Genomic DNA, 19,852 nt, shown 5'->3' with positions numbered 1-19,852 from the left:
TGACAGACACTGCCAGTCATTCCATGTGGAATCAAAGCTGATGAACTGCAGGCCTGCCTCAAAGCCTCATACATTCAGAACAACAATCAGTGACTCAACATAATGACCAACATGCGAGTGCTTCCAACAGGTGATTCATCTGCTGTGGAGCTTGCTGCAAGCCTGCTCAAAATGGGAAATGGAGCTATGGTATCTGAAAAACAAGATGTAACTATCTCTATGAACAACATTGGGAAAACAGATGCAACACTTTAACAACTACAAGATGCAGTATTTCCAAATGTTGCACATGACTTCCATGACCACAAGTGGCTATGCCAAAGAGGCATCTTGGCACTGAAAAATGATGCAGCCAATTCCACAAACAGAGGCCTTCTGACACAGTTACCTGTAACTATGCAAATGTATGTCATTTGACACTACCAGACACAAGTGAAGCAGTCCACTACCCTACAGAATTTCTTAACTCTGGAACCAACAGGTGTGCCTCCTCACAATCAGGAGCTCAAGATTGGTGCATCCGTGATGCTTCTCAGGAATCTGGACCCATCAACACTGCAATGGAAAACGTTTGGCTGCCAAGAAGCTTATGCCACGTGTCAGTGAAGCCACAATCATGACTGGCAATGCAGCAGGAAAGGATGTCTTCATGCCATGCATAGAAATTAACACATCTGACTTGCCATTTCAATTTAGAAGGCTCCAGTTCCATATCTGCCTCAGTTTTGCCATGATCATCAACAAGGCACAAGGACAATCACACAAAGTTGTTGCCTTCAAACTGCAAAGCCCATACTCTTCTCATGGCCAACTCTATGTTGGTTGTTCCAGACTTGGCAATGGTAAACAAAAACCCTTTTCATCTTGGCTCCACATGAAAAAACATGCAACATTGTCTATCCTGAAGCTCCACAAGGATTAAAAAAAAAAAAAAAACTGATAAAATGTGATGTGAAGTCCTCAGTGCTGAAGAAGAAAGGCAGAAAGAAGAAAGTGAAGAAAGGCAGAAAGAGAAACACAGAAGAAGGAGGAAGGCAGCAAAAGGAGGAAGACTGAAGAACAATGAAAAGACAACAAAGAGTAAAGGAGGAAGCAGAGGCTGATAAGAGAAGAAAGATACAAGAAGAAATAAACAAGTGGTGCCAGACACAACAAATCCCGCCCATTTAAGGCATAAAGAATATTTTGGGGATCAAATTTAAATTTGATACATCCTTAACCTGAATGTTGATTATTAGGAAGAGAATAAGGAATATTTTAGTCTTAGTTTGAAGTCAATTAAACCATTTTTGACGAAGTTATGAGCAAAAAACGATTTTGACCTTTTCATGACCTGACCTTGACCTTTGAACTAATTGTACCCAAAAGTTAATGGGGTCGTCCGAGGTTTATTACCCACCTGTGGATACAATTTGACAGTGTTTGAGCCAGCCGTTTTCCCGTAAAGTTGTATTTTCGTAACCATGTTTTAGTTTTAATGGAAAATTTGTAATTTTGATCGATGACCATGACCCCCAAAACTTCAGACTCCACCGATATTCACAAATATGCATTTTTCACTATAGGAATAGGGAGGATTATAAGTGGCAAATAGAATAAGGTTCACTAGAAGCTTAGTTTGAAGTAAATCAGATCATTTTTGACGAAGTTATGAGCAAAAAACGATTTTGATCTTTTCATGACCTTGACCTTTGATTCTTGTCAGGTCAGGTTCGATCTATGACCTGCTACAGGTACCATGTAAACCTGTACTAACCTGTTCCATGGTCGGGTTGTCGGCGACTAAACCGTCTCCCCAACCAGGTTTTCTGGTGAGGAGGGTGTTTGGATATGGACACCCAGCAGGATTAAAAACAAAACCTGTCAAAGGGTGGAGGAGCTCCTTGTAAGCCAACGGCCATCCATATCTAGTGCCCAACTGTGTCTGCGGACGTCTTCCTGCAGTTGGGTTACCACTTATTAGGAGGTTAGTGGCAGGATTTGCACTCCGGCCACCGGAAAACCCTTCATTCCGCAAAACGCAAAAACGCAAAAAAATCTGAAAACCCACTCCGTGGGAGTACCTCCTGTGCAGCTTCCCTTCGCAGGTCAGCTCACCGGATGACGGGATTGGGGCAAAGCCTTCGGGACATCCAATCTTTGATGATAGGAGGGAAACCACAGGGTAACATCCCGGGGTCAGATTGCGGGAGAGTGTGTCGGAGTGGTGCTGAGGTGTCGTCCACCAGACGGCGGTCTCCTTGGGTTAACCTGAGGCGGTCCCTTCGGGTGGGTGCCTGGAATGTCCTATCCCTAAGAGAGGATGATCACCTGTCTCTGTTATCATCTGAGCTCAAGCATTTGGACGTCGGGATTGCAGCTCTCTCTGAGGTTCGGAGACCGGATTGCGGTGAGATAATGGTGGGTGGTTACACCTACTATTGGTCTGGTCACTCTGATGGTTACCATACCCAAGGAGTTGCTGTAGCTGTGTCCAATGATAATTGAGGTAACACCGGTCAACGAGCGTATTATGAGATTAAGGATTCGTCACTCCTAAGGTGTCATTTCCCTGGTCTCTGTTTATGCTCCGACTGAGGCGAGTGATCTCACCGTGAAGGATGCATTCTATGCCACGCTCGAGTCTGTGGTTGATCAGTGCCCCAGACAAGATACAATTCTAGTCTTGGGGGATTTCAATGCATCGACTGGAACTGATAGGGATGGTTATGAGGTGTGTGTTGGTCCCCATGGGTCAGGAACTATGAACCAGAATAGCACTAAGTTCCTTGACTTTGCAAGAAGTCATGGACTTAGGGTGGCTGGTTCATGGTTTCAGCGCCCACAAGCTCATCGCTGGACTTGGTATTCCAACGCTGGCAGTGTGGCAAAGGAGATTGACCATGTCCTCATTGACGGTCGTTGGAGGATGATCCAGAACTGCAGGGTCTACCGGAGTGCTCAGTTCCTCAATACTGACCACAGGCTTGTTGTAGCAACTCTAAAGCTACACCTTAAATCCTGGAGAATGGTACCATCCGAGCCTAGGCTGGATGTTGACAAGCTCAGGGATGAGAGAGTAGCTGAGGAGTTTGCGAACAGGCTGAGTGGACACTTGGGGGGTCTGGGTGCTTTAGGGGGTCCTGAAGAGTTGTGGAGCACCTTCAAGACCACCGTCCTTGATGTTGCCGGTGTATGTCTTGGAGCTCACCGAAGGGCAAAGAAGAATTTTGTCTCTCAAGGGACACTGGATACCATTGACCAGAGTCGCAGGGCCAGGCTGAATGGCAGAGCTGAGCTGTTCAGGGAGCTGAGGCGTAAAACTGTACGTGCACTGAGGGTGGACAAGGAGGCCTATGTGCGAGGAATCTGTGAGGGGGGTAGAACATCACCTGGGAACAGGTGATTCTCGTCCCGCTTACAGGGGAATTCATGCATTACGTTCATCCAAGCCCATCCCTTAGAGCACTGCAGTTCGAGCAGAGAGTGGTAGGCTCTTGACAGGAGTCTGAAGTGAAGGCCCGCTGGGCCGGTTACTTTGAGCGGTTGTACCAGGCTGATCCCCCAACTGTCGAGTTGGACATCAAGGGTGTTACAATCCCTGTTGCTGACCCTCGAATCAACTGTGGTCCACTTTCGCTTGTGGAAACACGGGCTGCGGTGAACCAGGTGAAACGGGACAAAGCTCCAGGGATCTGTGGCATCCATGCTGAACTTCTCAAGGCTGGTGGAAATGCTGCACTCGTGTCGTTGCATGCAGTTTTGTGCTCTGCCTGGAACACAGGTATCATCCCAACTGACTGGAAGAGGGGCCTTGTTGTCCCTCTCTGGAAAGGGAAGGGTGATCGCCAAGACTGCAACAACTACCGAGGGGTGACGCTGCTCTCAGTGCCGGGCAAGGTCTTTGCTCGGATAATTCTTGATAGGGTTCGCCACCATCTGCTTGAGCACCAGCGTCCAGAGCAGTCAGGCTTTACACCAAAGAGGTCAATGATTGACCGTATCCTTGCCCTTCGTGTCCTCACCGAACGCAGACGAGAGTTTCGGCAGGGGCTGCTTGCAGCCTATGTTGATCTTTGTAAAGCGTTCGATTCAGTGAATCGGGATGTCCTCTGGAGGATTCTTGGTCTTCGTGGGGTGCCACCAAAACTGATCGATCTGATGTCTGAACTCTACTCTGGTACTGACAGTGCTGTGAAGTGTGGTGGTACCATCTCTGACTTATTTCCAGTTGTTACTGGAGTTCGTCAGGGATGTGTACTGGCCCCCCACACTTTTCAGCACTTGTATGGACTGGATTTTAGGGAGGATGTCGGAGAGATCAAGTTGCGGTGCATTGTTTGGGAATGTCAAGATCTCGGACCTTGATTTTGCAGATGATGCAGTCATCTTTGCGGAGACTTTAGACATCCTTTTGGGGGCCCTCGAGGTGCTGAATGAGGAGTCGGAGCCGCTGGGATTACGGGTTTCTTGGGTCAAAACTAAGATCCAGGCTTTCGATGACATCTTGGATGCTGCTGTCCTGTCTGTGGTGAGGATTTTGAGGTCGTGGAGAGATTCACTTACCTTGGCAGTGATATTCATGTCTCTGCTGGCTGCGAGCTGCCGGCACCTGTGCGGGAGGACGAAAGTCCGAGTCTTGAGGTCCTTGGTACTTCCAGTCTTGCTCTATGGATGCGAGACTTGGAGTCTGACCAAGGCTCTGAGAAGGAAACTTAATTCCTTTGGTACCAGGTCTATTCGGAGAATCCTTGGCTATCGCTGGTCGGATTTTGTGTCCAACGAGCGGTTGCTGAGAGAGACTCGGATGAGATTTGTTACCTGCATAGTCCCTGAACATCAGTTGCGGCTGTATGGACATGTGGCTCGTTTTCCTGACGCTGATCCTGCTCACCAGATTCTCTCAGCGAGGGAGTCTCATGAGTGGAGGAGGCCAGTGGGCCGACCACGTGCCTCGTGGTTGCAGCAGGTTGACCATCATCTCAAGGAGATAGGGATGGGCCTGGCATCTGCCTGGGGGATGGCCAGACGGAGGCCCCTGGAGTACCGGCGGAAAGTGGACGCAGCGACGCGCTGTTCTGGCACATGCTCCCATACCTGACCTGGCCTTTGATCCAATTGGACCCAAAAGTTAATGGGGTCGTCCAAGGTTAATTGCCCACCTGTGGATTAAATTTGATAGTGTTTGCTAAAGCCGTTTTGCCATAAAGTTGCTGACAGAAAGACAGACAAACAAACACAAACAAACCGGACGATTACAATATCTCACTCCCTCCCGCCGGGGGGGGGGGGGTGGGGGGATAAAAAAGGCAGAAGGAAAAATGATGACAAAAAACAAGAACAAACAAAAATCCAGAGCAACTGAAGCTTATCAGCAGCAAAAAGCAAGATTAGGAGCAAACACAGCAACGACTGCATTCTACCCTCTTGTACCTGTGCTCTCCCAGCAGTACAGGCATTTTAGCAGAAATATTTGGTCAACCTCACACGAATTGCAACAAAAGCAAACTCAACAGATTTTGGTTCCTGAATATGTCCTCCGTGACAGAAAAAAAAAGTCCGAAGGAATCCTCCGGGGGGGGGGGGGGAGTCCTGAAATCATGGAAAACCAATATGGCCGCCACCCGGCTTCGGCGAAAATTGTAAAGATTGATATTTTAATACGTAAAAAAAATGTTCTTCTGCATTCTAATTGTTTCTATTTATGGTCAATACATTGATATACAAGAATAATTATAAAAAAGTGAAATGTATTGAGGGTAAAATAAAAAATTATAGCTTTTTTGTCCAAAAATGTCAATATTTGTTCCCTAAAAAATATTTTGACTTGAGAAAGTTTGTTCATATAAGAACATATGTATCCCCAGGCATACATACTATATATTTCCAGATACAGGGATATTAGTACTATCCTCTGATGAAAGAATTAACACACAATATTAATTTTTATTGAATTTATTTCCATTTGCCTACCCCTACCCCTTTAATTTGAAATATGTGCACTTTGTGCGTATTCGGTCCTAAAGGCTCTGTCACATCTTGACGATTTAGTCAGCATATGTCGACGTATGAAAAGTTTGTCTAAAATGCTGGCACACGTCGAATACGTATGGGTAAGTTTTGTTTACGTTAAGAGCACGTTGGCATACATCGTAGTACGCTGGCATACGTTGTAGTACGCCGAACTGTTAGACAAATTTTCCATGCTTGAAATTTTTCGACGTATGCCAGCGTATGAATCACACGTTCCGCAGAACACTGGCCATAAGTTGTAGGCACATTACACGATCGTTGACACACGTTACTTGCAAGTTACTCATAAGTCGAAACACGTCGAGGTAATGTTTAGCGTCAGTGTTCCAGACTCCTTGTTTTTTTTTTTTTGGTACGACGGTGATGTTGACACTTCGATTTCTAGTGCGGTTATAATATAATATAATTAATAGGCTGCCGCTCAACGATTTAAATCATAACCGAACTTGAAATTTAAGTGTCAACATCACCATCATATCGAAGGAAAAAAAACAAAAAACCAGGGAGTCTGGAACACTGACGCTAACCATTACCTCGATGTGTTTCGACTTATGAGGAACTTACAAGTAACGTGTGTCGACGCGTGTCAACGATCGCGTAACATGCCTACAACTTATGGCCAGCGTATGCGGAACGTGTGTCATACGCCGAGTACGTCGAAAAATTTTCAACATGCTGAAAATTGACGTACTTTGCGTACTACGACGTATGCCAGCTTGCTTCAGCGTGCTATTAACGTATACAAAACTTACCCATAATGTATTCGACGTGTACCAGCATATTCGGCAAGTTTTTCATACGTCGGCATATGCTGGCTAAAACGTGAAGGTGTGACAGCGGCTTGACACTTCGATGTCTAGTGCGGTTATGTTTGAATCTTCGAGCCGCAGCCTTTTAATAGGCTACGCCACGTGATCGTCGGCGATACGCTGCCGTGCGCTATGCATAAGTTAGACTATCGTTGGACATAGGTTGTGAACGCCGGCAACACGCTCAGCATTCGTTGGTATAAGTTATCTATACGTTATCGAAACGTTCTGTGTACGTTACTAATACGTTATGCATACGTCTAACTCGTTGTGAATATGTCCAAAACTGGAAAAAAAAAATCATCAATAGTTCAGCGTATGCCAGCATTTTACATACATTTTGATACCTTGCCATACGCTGGCTAAAACCTCAAGGTGTGACAGGGCCCAAACAAAGGATAAACGCATGGCGATAGCCAATACATTAATAGGATTAAGACAAATTCTGATTTTAAATCCCATAGCTATGTTTATTTGTTGATATAACATAGTCAGTTCAAACTGTAAAACAATTATACCAATTCTGGATTTTTATTTTCAGGCATGGAGGGACCTGAACGGTGTGCCATCTGCAAACAGGATGGAGGAGGCCCATCAACTTCAACTCTAACAGAAAAGGGGTGTTCAGCCATCAACCAGGCCAGCAGCGCAAGGAAAGACAACATTCACACTGTACCTGGGGAAAGGGTGCACAAAGACCTGCGGTGTATATACTGCAACCCACATCAGATAGCCAAGAATACCAGGAAAGAAGAGTCAAAGGCCAGTACAAGCAGTGATAGACATGTACTTAGGTCATCTGAGGAGGGGTTTTCTTTCAACACTGATTGCCTTTTCTGTGGTAGACCAGCCAAGTTTGGGAGGAAGCGGAAGACGCAGGATGTGCTTCACGTAAAGACAATTTAATTGAAGGACACGCTCCTGGCAATATTCCGCGAACGAGCCGATGTTTGGTCAGATGCTGTGAAGGCACGGATTCTGCATGTGCATGACTTGCATGCAGCAGATGCAGTTTACCACCAGACATGCAGTGTTAACTTTCGCACAAATAAACAGATAGATACCAATAGCTCAGATGACGGACACCGAAGAATCTAAGAGGACAAAGCTTGGACGGCCTCGAGGCGATGAGAAGACAGCAGCATTCTTGCAAGTGGCAAGATACCTTGAGGAAAATAATGATGAGCAGATCACCATCAATGATCTCATTGACCTCATGACACAGAAACTGGCAGGCACTAACCACGAAGCATACAGCTACACCCACATGAAGGCGAGGCTGTGGGTACACTTTGGTGACAGGATAATCCAAACTGCGATCAACGGCAAGCCGAACGTGGTCACCTTCAGGAGAACAGCCAGGGCAGTGCTTCAGGAATATTACAACAACCAGCAGCAGGAAAAAGACACTACTGAAGAGAAAATAAAGCTTGTACAGGCCGCTGCCAAACTCAAAGAAGATATTAAAACCATTGAAACATCCCATGAAGTCTACCCATGTGGTGATGACCTGCAATACAATTGCAAGAAGCTGGCATTAAATACTTACCAGATACTCTGCTGGTACTGCTTGAAGGGCTGTTTGTGGGAAAGAAAGATGGCGTTAAAGTGGCTTCAATTGGGCAAGCCATAGTGCAGGCAACTAGACCCAGAGTCTTAGGCCTAAGTCACATTTGCCACGGCGGCCGTGGCGTCCTCAAAATATACGGACACTTGCAATTATAGGGCGGCCGCAGTATTTCCACGGTCACACAATGTAGCAGTCACATATGTTTTTATTTTTCGGGTAGCCGCATGGCGTATTTATAAATTGTGGAGACCGAAAACGTGGGGGTGCCGTACAGTCTTTGATTTGATGTTGCACGGTGACCTTAGGGGGTTCCTGCGGCGGCCATAGAATTTTCAAGGCAGACGCAAGGTGCCCGCAAGGCGACCGCAGGGGGGCCATAAGGCGAACGTGCGGCCAGACAGACGGTAACGAGTGGGTTAATTTTTTATTTTTTTTAACCAGTTCTTTTGTTTCAGCTTGTCGAATTGCTACGGCGAATGTAGAAATGAAAGAAAGTTATAACTCCGCGCTATAATTCCACGGCGACCCCTACGGCCTGTAAAATATAGCCAAACGGCGTAGGGCCACCCTGAGGCCACCACAGAAACTCTGCGGCCGCCACACGTTTGTCAATTCATAGGGCGTACGGCCACCGTATCCTCGCCAAAGAGCAAATGTGACTTAGGCCTTACTGGCACCACTGCAGGTTGGGTTGGGTGTGCAGCTATATCACCACTTCGCATCACAATTTCTCATTGACTCCCTTCATCATCACGGGTTCTGCTGTTCACATGAAGAGGTGCATCAGTTTGAACGAAATGCTGCTCAGTCACATGGAACAGACATCCCTAACCTGACAACAGAGTTTGTGCAGTATGCAGCTGACAATGTGGACCATAACATTTGCACACTGGATGGCCATGGCATATTCCATGGCATGGGGATGATTGCTGCCATCACCCCTGGAACCAGATCAGGCTGGCCAATACCCAGGGCTAAGGTGACGTCTCGTGATGTCACAATGGTTGGAAGGGTGCATATACGGTACCACAAGGAAGAAAGTCACGGGATGACAGCAGTGACGTACCAGAAACTTGTCAATCTAAAAGCCCAGAACTGCTCTGAAAATCTTGATGTTCTGTGGAAGACATCCATCTTGTTTGGGTCCCCCAGACCTGCATGGTCAGGAATGATGCAATTCATACACAAGGGTGACCACCTGGCAAGGCGGCTATCATGTTTCTACCCATGATAAACATGAACTCGAGTGACATCACATGCATATACTCGACCCTGATGTTTGTCAGTGAATATGCACGACGCCACGGTGTCACTTCAGTAATCACCTTTGATCAGCCCCTCTGGTGGAAGGCCCACATGATCATCAACTCGGAGCCTATGGGAAGTGATCTGAAAGGGATTGTCCTACGCTTGGGCGGCTCCCACGCAGAGATGAGTTTCCTCGGATGTATTGGACACCTGATGGTGTCACCTGGGCTTCAAGAACTGATGGAGTTGATATATGCCCCCAATGCAGTGATTCATATGTTTAGTGGCAAGGCCATTGCCCGCGCACACCTAATTGTTGATGCAGCCCTCAATATCTTGCTGTTGACAAATGTGCTCAATGCGCCTCTACCATGCCTACCTGAAACATCAGACGGCAATGGGAATGAAGATCCGGACTTAGTCGAAGCAGCTGCAAGGCCGCTACATGACCAGCATACAGATTGAAGCAATAATCCAGACTTCAACGAAGCTTGTACCCTCTATGAGAAGCTGATGGCTGGGACACTGTCTGTAGGAGAAGTATGCAAGTCTGACGTCTTGAAACAAATCAAAGACCACCTTCAGAAGCATGCCGAGTCTGCAAAGATATCTTCTAGAACTTCAGCGCTCTGGGTTCAGTATATGGACATGCTAGACATTTTACGCAAATACATCCGGGCAGAGCGCACTGGGAACTGGGCACATCTTCAGGCCATCCAGGAAATGCTGCCTTACCTGGCAGCCTCGGGCCACAACCTGTATGCCAAATCTGCGAGGGTGTATCTACAGCAGATGTCAAACCTCAAAACTCAACATCCCAATGTCCAACAACGTTTTGATGAGGGGTTCCATGTGGTTTGATGAAGTGATCACCTGTGGGCAGGTCTTTCATCTGACCTGATCATCGAACAAGTTCTGATGAGAAGTTTGAAGACCAGCGGGGGGCTCACATGAGGGCGCGGAATGACAGAGCAACAACGGCTAGTATGGCTACTATCAATGCCTGCCTGTGCAGAAATAAACCAGGAAATGCAGGAGCTCACAGGTGTGAACTACAACACTGGAGAGCAGAAGAAGGACATGACCAAGGCAAGACAATCTCGTGACTGGAAGGACACACTATCAGCTCTTCAATATTTACAGGAATGGATTCCGTTCAGTAGTGAGCCACGTCTGAGGAACATTGCCACTGGAGTTCATGCACACCCCACCGTCAACGTCGATACAGCACATGCTGTAGGAGCCAAAATGTTGAAATCTATGGATGGGAAAACACCTGCAGAGTACATATTTAAGAGGAAAGACCAAGTTGTCACCCTCGGCATTAAGTCATCTGTCAAGATTGATGGAGAGCAAGTCCAGGTTGACCCACAACTCATCTTCCAGAGACTGATCACTGTTGCACAGACAGCAGAAGAACTGGTCGGCCTTCAAATATGAACTGTGCAGCTATCCACCAGCCCTCTTTGATTCCTCTCTTCAGCTCCGAGAAGCACACAAGCCAGTCTTTGCTGATGCCATCTGGGATCTTCTTGGATCCGATGTCCCAGCAGATATCCCCAATGATGGGCAACAGTATGTTTTGGATGGCGGGGCACTTGTTCAACGCATTCCATGGTCTCGTGGATCTACATACAGAGACATATGCTACCAGTACACTGATTATGTAACGAAGAAGTACAGAGATGCCATAGTCGTGTTTGATGGTTATTATGAGAGTACCAGCACGAAGGACATGACACACGAGAGACGGTCTAAAGGGAATGCTGGCACTACTGTGACATTTACAGCTGACATGCGTCTCACAATGAAGAAGGAACAGTTTCTTGCCAATAGGCATAATAAACAGTGATTCATTTTTATGTTGAGTGAAGAGCTTCAGAAGAAGAACTGTGAGACACCATGCCTCAGGGGATGCTGATCTCCTGATTGTACTGAAGGCCGTGCAGTCTGCTACTGTCACCAACACTGTGTTAGTTGGTGATGACACAGACCTCTCGTCCTCCTATGCTACCATGCAAGCTTAGAATCCCATGACCTCTTCTTTTGTCCCGAGCCAAAGAAGAACACGAAGAAGCCTCGCATCTGGAACATCAAGGCGAAAAGAAAATGATTGGTACAGACATATTCAAGCACATACTGTTTCTACATGCAGTTCTTGGGTGCGACACGACATCTTGTCTTCATGGGATTGGAAAGGGAGCTTCCCTCAAAAAGTTCAAAGCAAACAACACATTCTGTGAGCAGGCCAAAGTTTTTGATACATATCCAGCTTCTGTATGTGATGTGGCAGATGCAGGAGAAAAAAACATTGGTGATAATCTACAACGGAAAGTCAACTGACACCCTGGACACCCTCCTGTATCAGCGGTACTGGGACAAGGTGGCTTCGAGCTCCTCTCACGTGCAACCACAGGCGTTACCACCAACATCAGAAGCAGCAAAGTATCACAGTCCTGCGAGTGTATCTGCAAGTCCAACAATGGAAGGGATGTGCACATGAACTTCTTCCGACAGACTGGGGTTGGCAGAAGTGTGACGAGGGTTTTGTGCCACTTCAGACATCAATAGCTCCAGCTCCTGAAAATATGTTACGTGTCATTAGGTGCAACTGCCAGGCTGAATGTAGCACCATGAGATGCACGTGCAAGAAGCACAACATTGAGTGCACTCCAGCTTATGGAAACTGCAGGGGCTCTGGCTGCACAAACACTCCATGTGACAATGATGAGGATGATGACGACATTGTCGAGTTCTAACTTTAATACGCTTGATTTTTCTGAACATGTATAGTAAGTTTATAATGGATGTAGTTTGAGTTTAATGCGAATTTTCATTTCGAAACCTTCGTCAGGCAGATGTGATTGCCCCGTGTGGAATTGTGAATTTTGTCATGTTTCAATGATTTACATAATTATATTGTATTGCCATAGACTTGATTTCATCTTGTGTCTTCAACGTTTCTTTTTTTTGTCCAGGAGCCAAAAATCAGTATCAGGTAAATATTTTTTTTTCGGGACAAAAAATTGACAAAAAAGCTATAATTTTTTATTTTACCTTCAATACATTTCACTTTTTTTATAATTATTTTTGTATATCAATATACTGACCATAACTAGAAACAATTAGAATGCAGAAAAACATATATTTACATATTAAAACATCAATCTTTACAATTTTCTCATTTTCCCCGAAGCCGGGTGGCGGCCATATTGGATTTCCATGATTTCAGGACTTTCCCCCTGGAGGATCCCTTAGGACTAATTTTCTGTCACAGAGGACATATCTAAGAATCAAAATCTGTTGGGTTTGCTTTTGTTGCAATTTGTGTGAGGTCATCCGACATTTTTCCTGGACTACAGTCATAATGTTGTAGTTCAATTGGTTGTCCATACTATCTGGTTCAGGAGGACACAGTTCAAGCCTATGAAACCTTTGCCGCCCCTGTGTGAAGTGGGGCCATCGCCGTAAAATATAAAACACACAGTAAATGGCACTTTGTGTTGAGGCGCGGCGGTGATGGTCATGTTTAACCCTCGTCCAGTCAAAGATCCCCGGGGGGTTAAACACGGCAAGGTAAGCCTTGGTCTTATTTAGTCTCCCATCTGACTCTCTTTCTCTTTCCTCCCACCTGCTCCTCTCTGCCCCCCCCTTTCCCTCTCTCTCCCCCTCCCCACCCTCTCTGTCCACCCCGCCCCGTATTACTCCCTCCATCCCTCTCTCCCACCATTCTCCCCCTCCATCTATGCCCCCTATCTTAGTATTCCCATCAGTGAAACGACGGGTGGTATTTGCTTGTCACAAATAAAATCCACACCACATTGCATTGCAATGCCTGGACGAGTACAGATAATTGCAAAGCAAGAAAAAAAAAGCTGTTGTTCCATTAGCAGAGATAATTTGATGACAATTCCAAAGGAGGGGCTTCTGAATAACATAAGCAGACAGCTTGGAAAGTAAGTCTGGTTGACAGAAAGCTAGTACATTATTCAAATCACCAAAAATGTTCATCCCAATCTCTCATTTTAGATTTAGGAGATGCATCCATTGTTGGGTTAAAAAGGCAACAGGTCCATGGTGGAATAGCCAGGGCAGATTATCAAAGAGTAAAGAATTGGAGAAGAAACAATGACTTTTGGTCTGCAGCATTAATATTGTTGCGGATTCGCGCCCGCCGGCGTGCGAACGGCCACGTAACTCGAATCGCGGCACGTCGCCCACCGGACGGACAATCCCGTCGTGACCCTCTCGGACTAACGCCGAGAACTAGTCAAGGGTGGACCTTTCGGCCTCACCACGATCGTGCCAATCGGCCCCCGCGTGGGATAGGGTTGCTCGCCAAATTCGACCTACCTAAGTACCCACACGGAGGGTAGACCGGGCGATCGCACCTTGCCGCAGGTCAACTTCGGACACGGGCCACTTGAAGCGACCCGTTCCGTACTATCGGGATAACCGAGCGGTGTTATTCGTCGGCCTCGACGGTTCGATTAATTATCGGGCGTTTTAGCCCACAACCAACCCTTTACGTGAAGCAAGATGGAGATTCAATGAAAGAAAAGACGAAGCGAAGCGGGAAAACAGTTCAACATAACTCACATTTATTTCGCGATGAACGGGAAGCACACATATACAATTACACCAAAAACACATGTAAAAGGAGAAGAAACACAATATTACACAAAAAGCAAATATAAAAGAGAAACACAATGCAGAGCTATCCGACTACAGAGCACACGGCAACACTTATACAATTTTACTTCACAGACGGCGCCGACAACACAGATACCCAAAGCAAAAGAAAAAGAACCACCCTCCAGGATGAGGGGGGTAGGCGGGCCTGGGGCCGAGACCGTGTCGGGCCTACCCGTCTGATGATGAGACGCAAAGCGGCGGTGGCGCCTCAACTCCGCGGGCATCGCGGACAGTGTCTGGTAGGGGGTGGGAAAGGGGCCCCCTTGTCGCACTATCTCAGCGCGGGGGGAAACAGGAGGGGGTTGTTGATGCTCGGGGGGGGGGGGGAGGAGGATATCACCCTGTCTCGGGTCCCGCGACGAGCGTCTCCACCTCGACCTCGGTCGCGCCGCCGGCCTCTCCCTCCGCCGCTCCCCGACTCCGACGCGAGCACCCCCTCGATCGCCTTCGCCGCCTCCACCTCTCCACAGCTCCGTCCTCTTCTTCCCAGCTCCACCGACAACTCCCAACCGCGAACTCGAACTGCCTTGACTTCTCCCCTCCGAACTGCACTGTTTGGCAAGCGCGGCCGTTTATATCCCCCGTGGCCTCGCTCCCGCACCTTTGACCCTTTACCTCCGACCCTTCACCTCTAACTGGCTCCCCATTGCACCGAGGAAAAGTGGGCGTGAATGCTTTTTGATCCATGAATTTGCATATAGCGACCTCACTCCAACGCCCTGGAGGCGGGGCCAAATCGCCCCACGCTCTCCGATAGGACGGAACAGAAGTGGGCGCGAGTCGTTTTTGATCCGTTTTTCTCGGAAAGTCTGTGATGTTTCTGAACACGCTGCTCGGTGCGCGCCCTGCACGAGTCCAGTATCGGTGCCCACAAGTGGCGCAAGAATGGTGGTGATGCGATGGTGGCGAGTTGTGACGGTAAAGGTCGTGGCTGTTGTTGTGAAGCGGCGTTGTGGTTGGTGGTTGTTGTTGTGAAGCGGCGTTGTGGTTGGTGGTTGTTGTGAAGCGGCGTTGTGGTTGGTGGTTGTTGTTGTGAAGCGGCGTTGTGGTTGGTGGTTGTTGTGTGATGGCTGTTGAGACGTGGTTGGTGGTGGTAGTAATGGCGGCTGGTCCAAAATAAAGATAGTAAAGAAAAACGGCTATCTAAAAGGGTCGCAGCCCGCATGAATGACATTTATTCCCTCTAAACAACGGGTTTGGGCCTAACCACACATATACTTACAGAGATATCTCACCTAAGGGACCTGAATGGTGGTTTGCGAATTTCGTCAACCACAACACTACCCCCTCCCCTTTTTACAGACTCGTCCCGAGTCGTCAAATTCTCGTGTGCCATCATGTGTAGTTTTCCCCGAGTACATTTTACCTACGGATCCCTGAGTGCGACATTCATGGTATTCGTGTCCCCAAAATAAATAACCTGAGGGCTGAGTAACTACCTAAACAAACTCACTCACACGGACGACTTAAATAAAATTGCCGGCGCTAAGACAGACATGCCGGGGGCGCACTCATATTTACAGTACATCTTACCTTAACTTACAAATTTTACACTAAACCATGGCCCAGGATCAATGAACTCTGCAAAAAGAAAGCAGTTAGCAGGGAGCCAGGCTGCTCGCATGCAGTCTCTGACTCAAACAATGCTGGTGACAGGGAACGTGGCCGGCTGCTCACACGCAGTCCAAGGCCTTCCCTTTTGAACTGAACGCAGTGAACCACAACGGTGCATGGGCTGCACAAACATAGTCTCCGTGCCAGCTCAAGTGGCACACACAATGAACACAACGAATGGATGGGTGAATGGTTTGAACTGAACGCAGTGAACCACAACGGTGCATGGGCTGCACCAACGCAGTCTCCGTGCCAGCTCAAGTGGCACACGCAATGAGCACAACGGATGGATGGATGGACACAAACACGGTGCACGGGCAGCCACTGCAGGCCCGTGTTGTAGCTGCCAACAGGGCAGTTCTTGCAGATTGCAAACTGTTGCTTTTACGATGATCCCGGCGCGCATGGAAATGAACAGGGGGGGGGGGGCAAAGCAAAATTGAACGGGGCTGGTGAACGTGGGCAGTGGGCATGGCAAAGGCAGCAGGCAAACACAGCCCGCAGAAGAAGGCCGTTGCAGGCAAACACAGCCGGCAGATGAACTGGCCGGCACAGGCCTTGAAGTACCACAGCTGCAGATGATCCGACCGGCACAGGCCTTGCAGCACAGCAGCTGCAGACGATCCAGCCGGCACAGGCCTTGCAGCAAAACAACAGCTGCCGATGAAGTGGGCCGGCCTTTGCCTTGCAGCAACGCAGCCAGCAGATGAAGCTGGCCAGTCTTTGCCGTTCAGTGGAGGTTGGTGGAGGGAGTGCGGTGGTGCTGGCCACTCGGAAGGCGGGCTCGGACCTACCCTACGGTCTCCCTCCCAACCTATCGCCTTTGCCTGTCACTGTCTATACCCACTCCCTTAATTTGTCAAACCCCAATTTAGCCCCAAAATTTTTTTTTTTTTTTTTTTTTTTTACTTCCCCACTATAAATCGTCCCCAAACCCCCTGTACTGTCCTTGTTCGGCTAACCTATCCTGTCACCGAGCCTACTCCCAACCCCTACGTTCCCTTCCCGGAGGGGAACAAGGGAGAGCTAGCGTCCTGTGTCGAGGCCCAATTCAAGCCTCAGGATGGCCTCCCCAGAGTTCAGCGATCTATAACACAAAGTGGGTCCAGCGGCCCTCAACGAGAGCGAGGGGATGGATGGTGCGGAGGGGTACACTTCCTAATCTACCCTAACCATTTAACTGTTAAACTACCCCGGGGCTTTCAACAAGCGCCTCGCGCTTAAACTATTGGTTCTAACAACCCAGATTCCCGTCGCCTGTGTTGGTGTCCTTACAATTTCGGGCCTCGCCCCCCAATTTTCTTCCCGTGCCCTCACACGGTCTCATGGCTGGGACACGTGGCTCCCTTTGGCAGGAACGACCCTCTGCCAATTCCCCAGCTATGGCACCCCCGGGCACTACACTGCCTCCGAGCCTACCAGCTCCCTAACACCGGGGAGTGCCCCCCATGGCACCTCCCCTGAAACGCACACGTGGCAGGCTGGCTTCCCGGGCCCCTTTCCGAGGGTCACCCATGCCCACAACACTGCCCACGTGGCTAATGGCGCCCCGGGCCCCCGCACCAAGCAGGCGCACCCATGCCCACTACGCTATCCCGGCCCCCCATGGGCCCTTGGCCTACCACGGCCGACTAGCCTGGTGCCCGGGGTACCCACTCAGCGATACTCACCTTTCGCAGCCACGCTCCCAGCCCGTCAACAGGGCTCCTGCACCCCTCCAAATGGGTTTCGAGCCTACATTCACATCAACAACAAAACGACCTCAATTTTTCAATTTGACTAACCCCCTAACTCAATCTACACTGACCCCGGGGTCCCTTGGGCGGGAGTCACTCCTCCCCCCAATCACTCATCGCACCATGCATTCCCCATTCGCTCCATACACACAGACCCGCTGGCCTCACTCACTCACCAAGCACATGCTTCCAATCCACTCACCAACAACTCTTCAACACACACACCACTGAACTCTGCCATCCTTCTAACTACCTCCCCTAACTAACTCGTGCTCCCACGTCGTCCCTTAAACTACAGCACGTTCCATTTAACACTACGTAGCTAAACTACGTCCCCGCCACACATTCACTGTCTGTCACTGTCTTCAAAATAATCCCATACTCCATTTTCCCAACCTAAATCTGACTACAATCCCTCTAACTAATCCATTCCACTGACTCCATGAGGACTTACCCCTGCCCCATGAAGTCGGTCTAGCTAAGCTAACCCTTCCCCCTAACTAGTTTCCATCCTGTGCCCTGGTCAAGGGGGTCTTCCACCCCTTGCCCAGGAATCCTGTGCACCCGAAAGTGAGGCTTGTTTTTTTTTTTTTTTTTACATGCGCATCACCAGCGCGGCAACTCACAGCTCGCGCACTTTGCACCTGCCCGTGACGTCATGCAGCTGCACGTGTACCTCGTCCCTCCTTGGACGGTACCATCCGGCAGGGATACCCCTCCTGCCGGATTCCAACCCCACTTGCAGCCATGGCGTCACCGTGCGCATAAAAAAAAACACAAGCCCCACGTCTCGAGGGGTTCCCCACGCGAACACATGTGCTTTGCCCGTTGGAGCTTAACACACACGATCGCGTGGAGAACCCGTCCGGTCCAAATCCGTAATCCTGCCTAAACTTTGTCCGTCCGCGGGATCGGCAAATCCACCGCGTGCGTTTCCGGACCGGACTTCACTCTCGCAAGCGAGCACGTGGGGGCCTCGTGCCTTGCACAGCACGGACCTCATGCTCACTGCTGGGTGAACCCGGCACGGTCCCCGAAACAACTACAGCCGCTACTCGGCTTTCTTTCTTCTGTCGCAGTCGTCGCCATTCAACACACGCACTCCCGCGTGTTACGACGCTAATACAGCTCACCATTAAACTCACACCGGGAGACGCGGCTGCATGTTCACACATGCCCACCGACATCTCCCTTACATACCGCTCTCTCACACACACGGTCTCCCTTGCACTCGGCCGTTCACTCACGCATGCTACCTCCCTCGCACACGTGGCTCCACGCACTCGCGGCCTTCCACTCACTCGTGCCATTTCCCTCACACAAACCACACCACTCACACACGCGGGGGCACTCACCCGCGGTGCCTCATCCACACACCGTCCCTCACTCACACACGCGGGGGCACTCACCCGCGGTGCCTCACACACACACGGCGACACTCACACACGGTGCCTCATCCACACACAGCATGCTGGGAAGCACGTACTCCGGCACAATCGCCACCACACCACTCACACACGGGGACGCACTCACACCTTGCACCACACACACAGGGACAACTACACTGGGGATTTGTGTCCCCACAAGAATCTCCGGGGCCTCTATACCCCCCAAGCTCTCCGTGCACCTGTCCACAGCACTCCTCCTCTCAACCTCGCAAAGCACGACCGAACTCACCTGGTCGTGACTCGCCTCAAGGGGGAATACTCCCTCCCCTCGTTCCTGGAGGAGGCCATCCAGCTGCTCGCACCGGGCCTCCACCCAGTCCACCAGCTCACCCCCATTGTCCTCCACTACCTCCGTGTGTGTGTGTGCGTCACTTACCCCGTCTTCATCGTGTAGTCTTCCCTCTAACGTTCCCATCTCCCGTGTCTCTGCCAACTCAGTCACCTCTTCACCCTTTACCTCCCTTGTCTCCACTATTATTTCCGTCTCCCGAATTATTTTTTCACCCGCCTCCACCGCGGGACCGACAGCCGTTGCACGCCCTTTCAGCTCGTTCGCTCCCACACGTGGCGTCGCCATTTTGAGCTCCCTGCTAACGGCCTTCATGCCCGCCTGCAGGCATCGGCCCATGTTCTGCATCTCACCCCGCAGCTTTTTAGTTTCTTCCCTCATTTGCTTGTTCATTCCGTTCATTTGCTTGTTCATTTGCTGTGTATTCGCAT

General features: G+C 49.2%; 1 protein-coding gene and 1 pseudogene across 3 annotated transcripts in view; one reads left to right on the top strand and one right to left on the bottom strand.

Annotated features, from left to right (window-relative positions):
• LOC147035068 (extracellular calcium-sensing receptor-like) overlaps positions 1-19,852 on the bottom strand; it is a 238,552-nt gene that overhangs the window by 89,131 nt on the left and 129,569 nt on the right. The gene's annotated exons all lie outside the window — the stretch shown is intronic.
• LOC147035069 (uncharacterized) lies at positions 103-11,276 on the top strand (annotated as a pseudogene).

The sequence above is a fragment of the Eptatretus burgeri genome, chromosome 1, assembly GCF_056783735.1.
Source record: "Eptatretus burgeri isolate ZD-2024b chromosome 1, Ebu_testis_v1, whole genome shotgun sequence".
NCBI classification, from domain to species: domain Eukaryota; kingdom Metazoa; phylum Chordata; class Myxini; order Myxiniformes; family Myxinidae; genus Eptatretus; species Eptatretus burgeri.
This window is presented reverse-complemented; position numbering and strand designations above follow the sequence as displayed.